At 62.7% G+C, this 16798-nt stretch overlaps 2 non-coding genes across 2 annotated transcripts; both read right to left on the bottom strand.

The window, feature by feature from the left end:
• Positions 1 to 3770: 3770 nt before the first annotated feature.
• LOC131872861 (5S ribosomal RNA) lies at positions 3771 to 3889 on the bottom strand. Its single transcript, XR_009370932.1, has one exon. It is a non-coding gene; the product is annotated as a 5S ribosomal RNA (ribosomal RNA).
• Positions 3890 to 11657: 7768 nt separating this feature from the next.
• Positions 11658 to 11776, bottom strand: LOC131872867 (5S ribosomal RNA). Its single transcript, XR_009370938.1, has one exon. It is a non-coding gene; the product is annotated as a 5S ribosomal RNA (ribosomal RNA).
• Between the last annotated feature and the right edge of the window lie 5022 nt (positions 11777 to 16798).

The following is a 16798-nucleotide window of genomic DNA, read 5'->3' on the forward strand; positions in this document are numbered from 1 at the left end:
GGAGCCCGGTTTGCCCCGGGTGTGCACCTCGGGTGCGCACCTCGCGTGCACCTTCGCTGCGGTGGGCACCTTGGCTGGGTTGCGCGCCTTGGTGGGCACCATGCAGTGCACGAAGTCGGAGCCCGGATTGCCCCGGGCGCGCACCTCCGCCAGGGTGGGCACCTTGGTGCGCACAACTTGCCTGGGCTGCGCACCAGGAAGGGCTCAAGATGGCACCCGCGTTCCGTTTTTTTCACTATCTTTCAGAACGGAAATTTTAAAATCTCGTTTTTTTTTGCCTTTTCTGGAAATTAGTGAAGGCAGCGCATCAAAGGTGCGCAACGCTGGTGCGAACCTGGGAGCGCTCCGATGTGTGCTCCAAGGTGCGGCGTGCACGAAGTCGGACCCCGGTTTGCCCCGGGTGCGCACCTCGCGTGCACCTTGGTGCGCACACCTTGGCTGGGTTGCGCGCCCTGGTGGGCACCATGGTGCGCACCAAGGAGCGCTCCGAAGTGTGCTCCAAGGTGCGGCGTGCACGAAGTCGGAGCCCGGTTTGCCCCGGGTGCGCACCTCGCGTGCACCTTCGCCGCGGTGGGCACCATGGCGTGCACGAAGTCGGAGCCCGGTTTGCCCCGGGTGCGCACCTCGCGTGCACCTTCGCCGGGGTGGGCACCTTGGTGTGCAGACCTTGGCTGGGTTGCGCGCCCTGGTGGGCACCATGGTGCGCACCAAGGAGCGCTCCGAAGTGTGCTCCAAGGTGCGGCCTGCACGAAGTCGGAGCCCGGTTTGCCCCGGGTGTGCACCTCGGGTGGGCACCTTGGTGCGCATGCCTTGCCTGGGCTGCGCACCAGGGCGGGCTCAAGATGGCACCCGCGTTCCTTTTTTTTCACTATCTTTCAAAACGGAAATTTTAAAATCTCATTTTTTTTTGCCTTTTTCTGGAAATTAGTGAAGGCAGCGCATCAAAGGTGCGCACCTCGCTGCCCACCACGGTGCGCAACGCCGGTGGGCACCCGGGAGTGCTTCGAAGTGTGCTCCAAGGTGCTGCGTGCACGTTGTCGGAGCCCGGTTTGCCCCGGGTGCGCACCTCGCGTGCACCTTCGTCGGGGTGGGCACCTTGGCTGGGTTTGCCCCGGCTGCGCTCCGAAGCGGGGTTATTGGAGCGCCGCCTCTTTTTTTGTCGGAGCGTTTGGTGGGGTTTCTCGCATTGGCTCTTCCGAGGCCCGGTTGCCACCCTGGCGCGCACGAAGTCGGAAGTAGGGTTAATTGCCCGGGTGCGCACCTTTGCCAGGGTGGGCACCTTACCTGGGCTGCGCACCAGGGCGGGCTCAAGATGGCACGCGCGTTCCGTTTTTTTCACTATCTTTCAAAACGGAAATTTTAAAATCTCCTTTTTTTTTTGCCTTTTCTGGAAATTAGTGAAGGCAGCGCATCAAAGGTGCGCACCTCGCTGCCCACCTTGGTGTGCTCTGAGGTGCGCACCCGGGAGCGCTACGAAGTGTGCTCCAAGGTGCGGCGTGCACGTTGTCGGAGCCCGGTTTGCCCCGGGTGCGCACCTCGCCTGCACCTTGGCCGGGGTGGGCACCTTGGCTGGGTTTGCCCAGGGTGCGCTCCGAAGCGGGGTTACTGGAGCGCCCCCTCTTTTTTTGTCAGAGCGTTTGGTGGGGTTTCTCGCATTGGCTCTTCCCAGGCCCGGTTGTTGGGTGCGCTCCCACCCTGGCGCGCGCGAAGTTGGAAGTTGGGTTAATTGCCCGGGCGCGCACCTTCGCCAGGGTGGGCACCTTGGTGCGCACACCTTGGCTGGGCTGCGCACCAGGGCGGGCTCAAGATGGCACCAGCATTCCCTTTTTCTCACTATCTTTCAAAACGGAAATTTTAAAATCTCGTTTTTTTTTTGCCTTTTATGGAAATTAGTGAAGGCATCGCATCAAAGGTGCGCACCTCGCTGCCCACCTTGGTGTGCTCCGAGGTGCCCACCACGGTGCGCAACGCCGGTGCGAACCCGGGAGCGCCCCGATGTGTGCTCCAAGGTGCGGCGTGCACGAAGTCGGACCCCGGTTTGCCCCGGGTGCGCACCTCGCGTGCACCTTGGTGCGCACACCTTGGCTGGGTTGCGCGGCCTGGTGGGCACCATGGTGCGCACCAAGGAGCGCTCCGAAGTGTGCTCCAAGGTGCGGCGTGCACGAAGTCGGAGCCCGGTTTGCCCCGGGTACGCACCTCGCGTGCACCTTCGCCGGGGTGGGCACCTCGGCTGGGTTGCGCGCCCTGGTGCGCACCAAGGAGCGCTCCGAAGTGTGCTCCAAGGTGCGGCGTGCACGAAGTCGGAGCCCGGTTTGCCCCGGGTGCGCACCTTCGCCGCGGTGCGCACCATGGCGTGCACGAAGTCGGAGCCCGGTTTGCCCCGGGTGCGCACCTCGCGTGCACCTTCGGCGGGGTTGCGCGCCCTGGTGCGCACCAAGGAGCGCTCCGAAGTGTGCTCCAAGGTGCGGCGTGCACGAAGTCGGAGCCCGGTTTGCCCCGGGTGCGCACCTCGCGTGCACCTTCGCCAGGTTGGGCACCTCGGTGCGCACACCTTCTCAATGTTTTCTTGCCTTTTCTGGAAATTGGTGAAGGCAGCGCATCAAAGGTGCGCACCTCGGTGTGCTCCGAGGTGCGAACCCGAGAGCGCTCCGAGGTGCCCACGAAGTCGAAAGTCGGGTTAATTGCATTGTTTTCCCCGGGTGCGCTCCGAGGTGCGCAACATCGGCGCGCACCAAGGAGGGCTCCGAAGTGTGCTCCAAGGTGCGCACGATGGCGTGCACCTCTGGTGCGCACGATTCGGAGCTCGGTTTGACCGGGGTGCGCACACCTTGGCTGGGTTGCGCACCTTTTGTGCGCTCCAAGGTGCGCACGAAGTCGGAGCTCGGTTTGCCCCGGGTGCGCACCTTCGCCAGGGTGCGCACCTTGATGCGCACGCCTTGGCTGGGCTGCGCACCTTGGTGGGCGCCATGGTGCGCACCTTTCGTGCGCTCCAAGGTGCGCACGAAGTCGGAGCTCGGTTTGCCCCGGGTGCGCACCTTGGTGGGCGCCATGGTGCACTCCGAGGTGCCCAAGATTGGTGCGCACCAAGGAGCGCTCCGAAGTGCGCTCCAAGGTGCGCGCGAAGTCGAAAGTTGGGTTAATTGTCCGGTTTGCCTCGGGTGCGCACCTTGCGTGCACCTTCGCCAGGGTGGGCGCCTTGGTGCGCACACCTTGGCTGGGCTGCGCACACCTTGGCACCCGCGTTTCCTTCATTTTAAATTTTTTTTTTTTACAATCTCTCAAGTGGGAAATTCTATAATCTCAACTTTTTTTGCCTTTTCAGGAAACTTTTGAATGGAGCGCATCATTGGTGCGCTCCGAAGTGTGCTCCAAAGCTCTCTCCAGCTGCGTGCACCTGCCCCGGCCGCGCACCCGGCCCCGCCCAGCTTCGCTCACCTGTCCCGGGCGTCTGGTGCGGAACCTTAGAGTAAGAAACATCACCGTGCACCTTGGCCAACGTGCGCGACTCGACCGAGCGCGCACTGGCCGAGGTGCACACCGATTTCACCTGGGTGCGCGCGCAGCACCTCGGGCGCACCGGGGTGCGCGCACAACGCCCGGGTTGCACCGTGGCCTGTGTGCTCGGGGCGCCTCGGGTGCGCGCTCGGTGTCGCCCCCGCGCGCGCGGTAGTGCGGGCAGCGCACCCCGGCCCGGCCCGGCCCCGACGAGAACGCAAACGGGCAAAAGGTTTATTCAAATAGCATTGCGACGCCCGGCGAAAAACTAAAAAAGGGTGCAACACCGGGACTTCCCGGGAGGTCACCCATCCCAGTACTACTCCGGCCCAAGCGCGCTTAACTGCGGAGTTCTGATGGGATCCGGTGCACTAACGCTGGTATGATCGCACCCGTTATGAGCTTGTCGCAGTGTGTACTTAGCAAACCGCGACCCACGTGCGAATCCACCCCGGCCACCCACCCCCGTCGAGGTGCACACCCTCCCTCGCGAAGTGCGCCCCGTTCGCCAAGTGTGAGCCCTGCCCGGGTGCGCGCACCTTGCTAGGGCGTCGGGTGTGCACCCGGCCCGGCCTACGTGCGTGCACCTGGAGGGGGCGTCGTGTGCGTGCAGTGTCCCGTCTGCAACGCGGTGCCCACACACCACCTCGGGCGCAACGACCTGCGCTCACATGTGGGCCGAGTGCACCTTGGTGCATGTTCGGGGCGCCTCGGGTGCACGCTCGATCTTGCCCCGGTGCACCAAGGCGCTCGGTTTGCCCCGGGTGCGCACTTGGTGCAAGGTGGGCACCCAAAATAGGGATCAAGCACCAAAACACAAGTTTCGGGATGCAAAATGGGACCCAAGGACCACAAATGCGTTCCAAGACCCATGATGGGTCCACGAGAACAAAAATGTGTTCCGAGACTTAATAAACAAATATTGGGTTTTAGGAGAAGAAACATGCTCTGATGCCCAAAACGAGAATCGACCCCGAAAAGGCCACAGGCCAAAAGTGGGATGCGAGACAAAAAAAAATGGGACCCGAGGACCAAAATTGGGTTCCCAGGTCGAAGACAGGGCAACCGGACAAGAAACGACCTCTAAGGCTCGAAATGAGTCCCGACGACTAAAACTTGACAAGAAGCACCCATCAGGCACCCAACTCGACACCCATGGGATGCCGACCCACCCGGGCTTCCACCTAGCACACCTTGGCACCCACCCACCCTCGCACCCAACCTCGCACCCAACTTAGCACCTTTGAACCCACATTGGCACTCACCCTGACCCTGGCACCTTGGAACCCACATTGGCACTCACCTTGACCCTGGCACCCACCTTTGCACTCACCTTGGGACCCACCCTGGCTCCCACCTCGGCACCCACCCAGACACCCACCTTGGTTCCTTGGCACCCACCTTGGATCCTTGGCACCCACCCCGACACCCACCTTGGCACGCAACTTGGCTACTTGCCACCCACCTTGGCTCCTTGACGCCCACCCCGACAACCACCCCGTGACCTACCCTGGCTAGGGTTGGTGCACACCCACCCTGGTGCCCACCTTGGCACCCACCTTAGTACCCACCCCGTTACCCACCCTAGGACCCACCCCGTGACCCACCTTGGCCAGGGTGGGTGCCTTGGTGCGCACAACTTGCCTGGGCTGCACACCAGGGCGGGCTCAAGATGGCACCCGCGTTCCGTTTTTTTCACTATCTTTCAAAACGGAAATTTTAAAATCTCATTTTTTTCTTTTTTTTGCCTTTTCTGGAAATTAGTGAAGGCAGCGCATCAAAGGTGCGCAATGCTGGTGCGAACCCGGGAGCGCTCCGATGTGTGCTCCAAGGTGCGGCGTGCACGAAGTCCGAGCCCGGTTTGCCCCGGGTGCGCACCTCGCGTGCACCTTCGCCGGGGTGAGCACCTTGGCTGGGTTGCGCGCCCTGGTGCGTACCAAGGAGCGCTCTGAAGTGTGCTCCAAGGTGCGGCGTGCACGAAGTCGGAGCCCGGTTTGCCCCGGGTGTGCACCTCGGGTGCGCACCTCGCGTGCACCTTCGCTGCGGTGGGCACCTTGGCTGGGTTGCGCGCCTTGGTGGGCACCATGCAGTGCACGAAGTCGGAGCCCGGTTTGCCCCGGGCGCGCACCTCCGCCAGGGTGGGCACCTTGGTGCGCACAACTTGCCTGGGCTGCGCATCAGGAAGGGCTCAAGATGGCACCCGCGTTCCGTTTTTTTCACTATCTTTCAGAACGGAAATTTTAAAATATCGTTTTTTTTTGCCTTTTCTGGAAATTAGTGAAGGCAGCGCATCAAAGGTGCGCAACGCTGGTGCGAACCTGGGAGCGCTCCGATGTGTGCTCCAAGGTGCGGCGTGCACGAAGTCGGAGCCCGGTTTGCCTCGGGTGCGCCCTGGTGGGCACCATGGTGCGCACCAAGGAGCGCTCCGAAGTGTGCTCCAAGGTGCGGCCTGCACGAAGTCGGAGCCCGGTTTGCCCCGGGTGTGCACCTCGGGTGGGCACCTTGGTGCGCATGCCTTGCCTGGGCTGCGCACCAGGGCGGGCTCAAGATGGCACCCGCGTTCCTTTTTTTTCACTATCTTTCAAAACGGAAATTTTAAAATCTCATTTTTTTTTGCCTTTTTCTGGAAATTAGTGAAGGCAGCGCATCAAAGGTGCGCACCTCGCTGCCCACCACGGTGCGCAACGCCGGTGGGCACCCGGGAGTGCTTCGAAGTGTGCTCCAAGGTGCTGCGTGCACGTTGTCGGAGCCCGGTTTGCCCCGGGTGCGCACCTCGCGTGCACCTTCGTCGGGGTGGGCACCTTGGCTTGGTTTGCCCCGGCTGCGCTCCGAAGCGGGGTTATTGGAGCGCCGCCTCTTTTTTTGTCGGAGCGTTTGGTGGGGTTTCTCGCATTGGCTCTTCCGAGGCCCGGTTGCCACCCTGGCGCGCACGAAGTCGGAAGTAGGGTTAATTGCCCGGGTGCGCACCTTTGCCAGGGTGGCACCTTACCTGGGCTGCGCACCAGGGCGGGCTCAAGATGGCACGCGCGTTCCGTTTTTTTCACTATCTTTCAAAACGGAAATTTTAAAATCTCCTTTTTTTTTTGCCTTTTCTGGAAATTAGTGAAGGCAGCGCATCAAAGGTGCGCACCTCGCTGCCCACCTTGGTGTGCTCTGAGGTGCGCACCCGGGAGCGCTACGAAGTGTGCTCCAAGGTGCGGCGTGCACGTTGTCGGAGCCCGGTTTGCCCCGGGTGCGCACCTCGCCTGCACCTTGGCCGGGGTGGGCACCTTGGCTGGGTTTGCCCAGGGTGCGCTCCGAAGCGGGGTTACTGGAGCGCCCCCTCTTTTTTTGTCAGAGAGTTTGGTGGGGTTTCTCGCATTGGCTCTTCCCAGGCCCGGTTGTTGGGTGCGCTCCCACCCTGGCGCGCGCGAAGTTGGAAGTTGGGTTAATTGCCCGGGCGCGCACCTTCGCCAGGGTGGGCACCTTGGTGCGCAAACCTTGGCTGGGCTGCGCACCAGGGCGGGCTCAAGATGGCACCAGCATTCCCTTTTTCTCACTATCTTTCAAAACGGAAATTTTAAAATCTCGTTTTTTTTTTGCCTTTTATGGAAATTAGTGAAGGCATCGCATCAAAGGTGCGCACCTCGCTGCCCACCTTGGTGTGCTCCGAGGTGCCCACCACGGTGCGCAACGCCGGTGCGAACCCGGGAGCGCCCCGATGTGTGCTCCAAGGTGCGGCGTGCACGAAGTCGGACCCCGGTTTGCCCCGGGTGCGCACCTCGCGTGCACCTTGGTGCGCACACCTTGGCTGGGTTGCGCGGCCTGGTGGGCACCATGGTGCGCACCAAGGAGCGCTCCGAAGTGTGCTCCAAGGTGCGGCGTGCACGAAGTCGGAGCCCGGTTTGCCCCGGGTGCGCACCTTCGCCGCGGTGGGCACCATGGCGTGCACGAAGTCGGAGCCCGGTTTGCCCCGGGTGCGCACCTCGCGTGCACCTTCGCCGGGGTGGGCACCTCGGCTGGGTTGCGCGCCCTGGTGCGCACCAAGGAGCGCTCTGAAGTGTGCTCCAAGGTGCGGCGTGCACGAAGTCGGAGCCCGGTTTGCCCCGGGTGTGCACCTCGCGTGCACCTTCGCTGCGGTGGGCACCTTGGCTGGGTTGCGCGCCTTGGTGGGCACCATGCAGTGCACGAAGTCGGAGCCCGGTTTGCCCCGGGCGCGCACCTCCGCCAGGGTGGGCACCTTGGTGCGCACAACTTGCCTGGGCTGCGCACCAGGAAGGGCTCAAGATGGCACCCGCGTTCCGTTTTTTTCACTATCTTTCAGAACGGAAATTTTAAAATATCGTTTTTTTTTGCCTTTTCTGGAAATTAGTGAAGGCAGCGCATCAAAGGTGCGCAACGCTGGTGCGAACCTGGGAGCGCTCCGATGTGTGCTCCAAGGTGCGGCGTGCACGAAGTCGGACCCCGGTTTGCCCCGGGTGCGCACCTCGCGTGCACCTTGGTGCGCACACCTTGGCTGGGTTGCGCGCCCTGGTGGGCACCATGGTGCGCACCAAGGAGCGCTCCGAAGTGTGCTCCAAGGTGCGGCGTGCACGAAGTCGGAGCCCGGTTTGCCCCGGGTGCGCACCTCGCGTGCACCTTCGCCGCGGTGGGCACCATGACGTGCACGAAGTCGGAGCCCGGTTTGCCCCGGGTGCGCACCTCGCGTGCACCTTCGCCGGGGTGGGCACCTTAGTGTGCAGACCTTGGCTGGGTTGCGCGCCCTGGTGGGCACCATGGTGCGCACCAAGGAGCGCTCCGAAGTGTGCTCCAAGGTGCGGCCTGCACGAAGTCGGAGCCCGGTTTGCCCCGGGTGTGCACCTCGGGTGGGCACCTTGGTGCGCATGCCTTGCCTGGGCTGCGCACCAGGGCGGGCTCAAGATGGCACCCGCGTTCCTTTTTTTTCACTATCTTTCAAAACGGAAATTTTAAAATCTCATTTTTTTTTGCCTTTTTCTGGAAATTAGTGAAGGCAGCGCATCAAAGGTGCGCACCTCGCTGCCCACCACGGTGCGCAACGCCGGTGGGCACCCGGGAGTGCTTCGAAGTGTGCTCCAAGGTGCTGCGTGCACGTTGTCGGAGCCCGGTTTGCCCCGGGTGCGCACCTCGCGTGCACCTTCGTCGGGGTGGGCACCTTGGCTGGGTTTGCCCCGGCTGCGCTCCGAAGCGGGGTTATTGGAGCGCCGCCTCTTTTTTTGTCGGAGCGTTTGGTGGGGTTTCTCGCATTGGCTCTTCCGAGGCCCGGTTGCCACCCTGGCGCGCACGAAGTCGGAAGTAGGGTTAATTGCCCGGGTGCGCACCTTTGCCAGGGTGGGCACCTTACCTGGGCTGCGCACCAGGGCGGGCTCAAGATGGCACGCGCGTTCCGTTTTTTTCACTATCTTTCAAAACGGAAATTTTAAAATCTCCTTTTTTTTTTGCCTTTTCTGGAAATTAGTGAAGGCAGCGCATCAAAGGTGCGCACCTCGCTGCCCACCTTGGTGTGCTCTGAGGTGCGCACCCGGGAGCGCTACGAAGTGTGCTCCAAGGTGCGGCGTGCACGTTGTCGGAGCCCGGTTTGCCCCGGGTGCGCACCTCGCCTGCACCTTGGCCGGGGTGGGCACCTTGGCTGGGTTTGCCCAGGGTGCGCTCCGAAGCGGGGTTACTGGAGCGCCCCCTCTTTTTTTGTCAGAGCGTTTGGTGGGGTTTCTCGCATTGGCTCTTCCCAGGCCCGGTTGTTGGGTGCGCTCCCACCCTGGCGCGCGCGAAGTTGGAAGTTGGGTTAATTGCCCGGGCGCGCACCTTCGCCAGGGTGGGCACCTTGGTGCGCACACCTTGGCTGGGCTGCGCACCAGGGCGGGCTCAAGATGGCACCAGCATTCCCTTTTTCTCACTATCTTTCAAAACGGAAATTTTAAAATCTCGTTTTTTTTTTGCCTTTTATGGAAATTAGTGAAGGCATCGCATCAAAGGTGCGCACCTCGCTGCCCACCTTGGTGTGCTCCGAGGTGCCCACCACGGTGCGCAACGCCGGTGCGAACCCGGGAGCGCCCCGATGTGTGCTCCAAGGTGCGGCGTGCACGAAGTCGGACCCCGGTTTGCCCCGGGTGCGCACCTCGCGTGCACCTTGGTGCGCACACCTTGGCTGGGTTGCGCGGCCTGGTGGGCACCATGGTGCGCACCAAGGAGCGCTCCGAAGTGTGCTCCAAGGTGCGGCGTGCACGAAGTCGGAGCCCGGTTTGCCCCGGGTACGCACCTCGCGTGCACCTTCGCCGGGGTGGGCACCTCGGCTGGGTTGCGCGCCCTGGTGCGCACCAAGGAGCGCTCCGAAGTGTGCTCCAAGGTGCGGCGTGCACGAAGTCGGAGCCCGGTTTGCCCCGGGTGCGCACCTTCGCCGCGGTGCGCACCATGGCGTGCACGAAGTCGGAGCCCGGTTTGCCCCGGGTGCGCACCTCGCGTGCACCTTCGGCGGGGTTGCGCGCCCTGGTGCGCACCAAGGAGCGCTCCGAAGTGTGCTCCAAGGTGCGGCGTGCACGAAGTCGGAGCCCGGTTTGCCCCGGGTGCGCACCTCGCGTGCACCTTCGGCGGGGTTGCGCGCCCTGGTGGGCACCATGGTGCGCACCAAGGAGCGCTCCGAAGTGTGCTCCAAGGTGCGGCGTGCACGAAGTCGGAGCCCGGTTTGCCCCGGGTGCGCACCTCGCGTGCACCTTCGCCGCGGTGGGCACCATGGCGTGCACGAAGTCGGAGCCCGGTTTGCCCCGGGTGCGCACCTCGCGTGCACCTTCGCCGGGGTGGGCACCTCGGCTGGGTTGCGCGCCCTGGTGCGCACCAAGGAGCGCTCCGAAGTGTGCTCCAAGGTGCGGCGTGCACGAAGTCGGAGCCCGGTTTGCCCCGGGTGCGCACCTCGCGTGCACCTTCGCCAGGGTGGGCACCTCGGTGCGCACACCTTCTCAATGTTTTCTTGCCTTTTCTGGAAATTGGTGAAGGCAGCGCATCAAAGGTGCGCACCTCGGTGTGCTCCGAGGTGCGAACCCGAGAGCGCTCCGAGGTGCCCACGAAGTCGAAAGTCGGGTTAATTGCATTGTTTTCCCCGGGTGCGCTCCGAGGTGCGCAACATCGGCGCGCACCAAGGAGGGCTCCGAAGTGTGCTCCAAGGTGCGCACGATGGCGTGCACCTCTGGTGCGCACGATTCGGAGCTCGGTTTGACCGGGGTGCGCACACCTTGGCTGGGTTGCGCACCTTTTGTGCGCTCCAAGGTGCGCACGAAGTCGGAGCTCGGTTTGCCCCGGGTGCGCACCTTCGCCAGGGTGCGCACCTTGATGCGCACGCCTTGGCTGGGCTGCGCACCTTGGTGGGCGCCATGGTGCGCACCTTTCGTGCGCTCCAAGGTGCGCACGAAGTCGGAGCTCGGTTTGCCCCGGGTGCGCACCTTGGTGGGCGCCATGGTGCACTCCGAGGTGCCCAAGATTGGTGCGCACCAAGGAGCGCTCCGAAGTGCGCTCCAAGGTGCGCGCGAAGTCGAAAGTTGGGTTAATTGTCCGGTTTGCCTCGGGTGCGCACCTTGCGTGCACCTTCGCCAGGGTGGGCGCCTTGGTGCGCACACCTTGGCTGGGCTGCGCACACCTTGGCACCCGCGTTTCCTTCATTTTAAATTTTTTTTTTTTACAATCTCTCAAGTGGGAAATTCTATAATCTCAACTTTTTTTGCCTTTTCAGGAAACTTTTGAATGGAGCGCATCATTGGTGCGCTCCGAAGTGTGCTCCAAAGCTCTCTCCAGCTGCGTGCACCTGCCCCGGCCGCGCACCCGGCCCCGCCCAGCTTCGCTCACCTGTCCCGGGCGTCTGGTGCGGAACCTTAGAGTAAGAAACATCACCGTGCACCTTGGCCAACGTGCGCGACTCGACCGAGCGCGCACTGGCCGAGGTGCACACCGATTTCACCTGGGTGCGCGCGCAGCACCTCGGGCGCACCGGGGTGCGCGCACAACGCCCGGGTTGCACCGTGGCCTGTGTGCTCGGGGCGCCTCGGGTGCGCGCTCGGTGTCGCCCCCGCGCGCGCGGTAGTGCGGGCAGCGCACCCCGGCCCGGCCCGGCCCCGACGAGAACGCAAACGGGCAAAAGGTTTATTCAAATAGCATTGCGACGCCCGGCGAAAAACTAAAAAAGGGTGCAACACCGGGACTTCCCGGGAGGTCACCCATCCCAGTACTACTCCGGCCCAAGCGCGCTTAACTGCGGAGTTCTGATGGGATCCGGTGCACTAACGCTGGTATGATCGCACCCGTTATGAGCTTGTCGCAGTGTGTACTTAGCAAACCGCGACCCACGTGCGAATCCACCCCGGCCACCCACCCCCGTCGAGGTGCACACCCTCCCTCGCGAAGTGCGCCCCGTTCGCCAAGTGTGAGCCCTGCCCGGGTGCGCGCACCTTGCTAGGGCGTCGGGTGTGCACCCGGCCCGGCCTACGTGCGTGCACCTGGAGGGGGCGTCGTGTGCGTGCAGTGTCCCGTCTGCAACGCGGTGCCCACACACCACCTCGGGCGCAACGACCTGCGCTCACATGTGGGCCGAGTGCACCTTGGTGCATGTTCGGGGCGCCTCGGGTGCACGCTCGATCTTGCCCCGGTGCACCAAGGCGCTCGGTTTGCCCCGGGTGCGCACTTGGTGCAAGGTGGGCACCCAAAATAGGGATCAAGCACCAAAACACAAGTTTCGGGATGCAAAATGGGACCCAAGGACCACAAATGCGTTCCAAGACCCATGATGGGTCCACGAGAACAAAAATGTGTTCCGAGACTTAATAAACAAATATTGGGTTTTAGGAGAAGAAACATGCTCTGATGCCCAAAACGAGAATCGACCCCGAAAAGGCCACAGGCCAAAAGTGGGATGCGAGACAAAAAAAAATGGGACCCGAGGACCAAAATTGGGTTCCCAGGTCGAAGACAGGGCAACCGGACAAGAAACGACCTCTAAGGCTCGAAATGAGTCCCGACGACTAAAACTTGACAAGAAGCACCCATCAGGCACCCAACTCGACACCCATGGGATGCCGACCCACCCGGGCTTCCACCTAGCACACCTTGGCACCCACCCACCCTCGCACCCAACCTCGCACCCAACTTAGCACCTTTGAACCCACATTGGCACTCACCCTGACCCTGGCACCTTGGAACCCACATTGGCACTCACCTTGACCCTGGCACCCACCTTTGCACTCACCTTGGGACCCACCCTGGCTCCCACCTCGGCACCCACCCAGACACCCACCTTGGTTCCTTGGCACCCACCTTGGATCCTTGGCACCCACCCCGACACCCACCTTGGCACGCAACTTGGCTACTTGCCACCCACCTTGGCTCCTTGACGCCCACCCCGACAACCACCCCGTGACCTACCCTGGCTAGGGTTGGTGCACACCCACCCTGGTGCCCACCTTGGCACCCACCCTATGACCCACCTTGGCACGCACCTTAGTACCCACCCCGTTACCCACCCTAGGACCCACCCCGTGACCCACCTTGGCCAGGGTGGGTGCCTTGGTGCGCACAACTTGCCTGGGCTGCACACCAGGGCGGGCTCAAGATGGCACCCGCGTTCCGTTTTTTTCACTATCTTTCAAAACGGAAATTTTAAAATCTCATTTTTTTCTTTTTTTTGCCTTTTCTGGAAATTAGTGAAGGCAGCGCATCAAAGGTGCGCAATGCTGGTGCGAACCCGGGAGCGCTCCGATGTGTGCTCCAAGGTGCGGCGTGCACGAAGTCCGAGCCCGGTTTGCCCCGGGTGCGCACCTCGCGTGCACCTTCGCCGGGGTGAGCACCTTGGCTGGGTTGCGCGCCCTGGTGCGTACCAAGGAGCGCTCTGAAGTGTGCTCCAAGGTGCGGCGTGCACGAAGTCGGAGCCCGGTTTGCCCCGGGTGTGCACCTCGGGTGCGCACCTCGCGTGCACCTTCGCTGCGGTGGGCACCTTGGCTGGGTTGCGCGCCTTGGTGGGCACCATGCAGTGCACGAAGTCGGAGCCCGGTTTGCCCCGGGCGCGCACCTCCGCCAGGGTGGGCACCTTGGTGCGCACAACTTGCCTGGGCTGCGCATCAGGAAGGGCTCAAGATGGCACCCGCGTTCCGTTTTTTTCACTATCTTTCAGAACGGAAATTTTAAAATATCGTTTTTTTTTGCCTTTTCTGGAAATTAGTGAAGGCAGCGCATCAAAGGTGCGCAACGCTGGTGCGAACCTGGGAGCGCTCCGATGTGTGCTCCAAGGTGCGGCGTGCACGAAGTCGGAGCCCGGTTTGCCTCGGGTGCGCCCTGGTGGGCACCATGGTGCGCACCAAGGAGCGCTCCGAAGTGTGCTCCAAGGTGCGGCCTGCACGAAGTCGGAGCCCGGTTTGCCCCGGGTGTGCACCTCGGGTGGGCACCTTGGTGCGCATGCCTTGCCTGGGCTGCGCACCAGGGCGGGCTCAAGATGGCACCCGCGTTCCTTTTTTTTCACTATCTTTCAAAACGGAAATTTTAAAATCTCATTTTTTTTTGCCTTTTTCTGGAAATTAGTGAAGGCAGCGCATCAAAGGTGCGCACCTCGCTGCCCACCACGGTGCGCAACGCCGGTGGGCACCCGGGAGTGCTTCGAAGTGTGCTCCAAGGTGCTGCGTGCACGTTGTCGGAGCCCGGTTTGCCCCGGGTGCGCACCTCGCGTGCACCTTCGTCGGGGTGGGCACCTTGGCTTGGTTTGCCCCGGCTGCGCTCCGAAGCGGGGTTATTGGAGCGCCGCCTCTTTTTTTGTCGGAGCGTTTGGTGGGGTTTCTCGCATTGGCTCTTCCGAGGCCCGGTTGCCACCCTGGCGCGCACGAAGTCGGAAGTAGGGTTAATTGCCCGGGTGCGCACCTTTGCCAGGGTGGCACCTTACCTGGGCTGCGCACCAGGGCGGGCTCAAGATGGCACGCGCGTTCCGTTTTTTTCACTATCTTTCAAAACGGAAATTTTAAAATCTCCTTTTTTTTTTGCCTTTTCTGGAAATTAGTGAAGGCAGCGCATCAAAGGTGCGCACCTCGCTGCCCACCTTGGTGTGCTCTGAGGTGCGCACCCGGGAGCGCTACGAAGTGTGCTCCAAGGTGCGGCGTGCACGTTGTCGGAGCCCGGTTTGCCCCGGGTGCGCACCTCGCCTGCACCTTGGCCGGGGTGGGCACCTTGGCTGGGTTTGCCCAGGGTGCGCTCCGAAGCGGGGTTACTGGAGCGCCCCCTCTTTTTTTGTCAGAGAGTTTGGTGGGGTTTCTCGCATTGGCTCTTCCCAGGCCCGGTTGTTGGGTGCGCTCCCACCCTGGCGCGCGCGAAGTTGGAAGTTGGGTTAATTGCCCGGGCGCGCACCTTCGCCAGGGTGGGCACCTTGGTGCGCAAACCTTGGCTGGGCTGCGCACCAGGGCGGGCTCAAGATGGCACCAGCATTCCCTTTTTCTCACTATCTTTCAAAACGGAAATTTTAAAATCTCGTTTTTTTTTTGCCTTTTATGGAAATTAGTGAAGGCATCGCATCAAAGGTGCGCACCTCGCTGCCCACCTTGGTGTGCTCCGAGGTGCCCACCACGGTGCGCAACGCCGGTGCGAACCCGGGAGCGCCCCGATGTGTGCTCCAAGGTGCGGCGTGCACGAAGTCGGACCCCGGTTTGCCCCGGGTGCGCACCTCGCGTGCACCTTGGTGCGCACACCTTGGCTGGGTTGCGCGGCCTGGTGGGCACCATGGTGCGCACCAAGGAGCGCTCCGAAGTGTGCTCCAAGGTGCGGCGTGCACGAAGTCGGAGCCCGGTTTGCCCCGGGTGCGCACCTTCGCCGCGGTGGGCACCATGGCGTGCACGAAGTCGGAGCCCGGTTTGCCCCGGGTGCGCACCTCGCGTGCACCTTCGCCGGGGTGGGCACCTCGGCTGGGTTGCGCGCCCTGGTGCGCACCAAGGAGCGCTCTGAAGTGTGCTCCAAGGTGCGGCGTGCACGAAGTCGGAGCCCGGTTTGCCCCGGGTGTGCACCTCGCGTGCACCTTCGCTGCGGTGGGCACCTTGGCTGGGTTGCGCGCCTTGGTGGGCACCATGCAGTGCACGAAGTCGGAGCCCGGTTTGCCCCGGGCGCGCACATCGGCCAGGGTGGGCACCTTGGTGCGCACAACTTGCCTGGGCTGCGCACCAGGAAGGGCTCAAGATGGCACCCGCGTTCCGTTTTTTTCACTATCTTTCAGAACGGAAATTTTAAAATATCGTTTTTTTTTGCCTTTTCTGGAAATTAGTGAAGGCAGCGCATCAAAGGTGCGCAACGCTGGTGCGAACCTGGGAGCGCTCCGATGTGTGCTCCAAGGTGCGGCGTGCACGAAGTCGGACCCCGGTTTGCCCCGGGTGCGCACCTCGCGTGCACCTTGGTGCGCACACCTTGGCTGGGTTGCGCGCCCTGGTGGGCACCATGGTGCGCACCAAGGAGCGCTCCGAAGTGTGCTCCAAGGTGCGGCGTGCATGAAGTCGGAGCCCGGTTTGCCCCGGGTGCGCACCTCGCGTGCACCTTCGCCGCGGTGGGCACCATGGCGTGCACGAAGTCGGAGCCCGGTTTGCCCCGGGTGCGCACCTCGCGTGCACCTTCGCCGGGGTGGGCACCTTAGTGTGCAGACCTTGGCTGGGTTGCGCGCCCTGGTGGGCACCATGGTGCGCACCAAGGAGCGCTCCGAAGTGTGCTCCAAGGTGCGGCCTGCACGAAGTCGGAGCCCGGTTTGCCCCGGGTGTGCACCTCGGGTGGGCACCTTGGTGGGCATGCCTTGCCTGGGCTGCGCACCAGGGCGGGCTCAAGATGGCACCCGCGTTCCTTTTTTTTCACTATCTTTCAAAACGGAAATTTTAAAATCTCATTTTTTTTTGCCTTTTTCTGGAAATTAGTGAAGGCAGCGCATCAAAGGTGCGCACCTCGCTGCCCACCACGGTGCGCAACGCCGGTGGGCACCCGGGAGTGCTTCGAAGTGTGCTCCAAGGTGCTGCGTGCACGTTGTCGGAGCCCGGTTTGCCCCGGGTGCGCACCTCGCGTGCACCTTCGTCGGGGTGGGCACCTTGGCTGGGTTTGCCCCGGCTGCGCTCCGAAGCGGGGTTATTGGAGCGCCGCCTCTTTTTTTGTCGGAGCGTTTGGTGGGGTTTCTCGCATTGGCTCTTCCGAGGCCCGGTTGCCACCCTGGCGCGCACGAAGTCGGAAGTAGGGTTAATTGCCCGGGTGCGCACCTTTGCCAGGGTGGGCACCTTACCTGGGCTGCGCACCAGGGCGGGCTCAAGATGGCACGCGCGTTCCATTTTTT

The sequence above is a fragment of the Cryptomeria japonica genome, unplaced genomic scaffold (assembly GCF_030272615.1).
Source record: "Cryptomeria japonica unplaced genomic scaffold, Sugi_1.0 HiC_scaffold_824, whole genome shotgun sequence".
Lineage (NCBI taxonomy): Eukaryota > Viridiplantae > Streptophyta > Pinopsida > Cupressales > Cupressaceae > Cryptomeria > Cryptomeria japonica.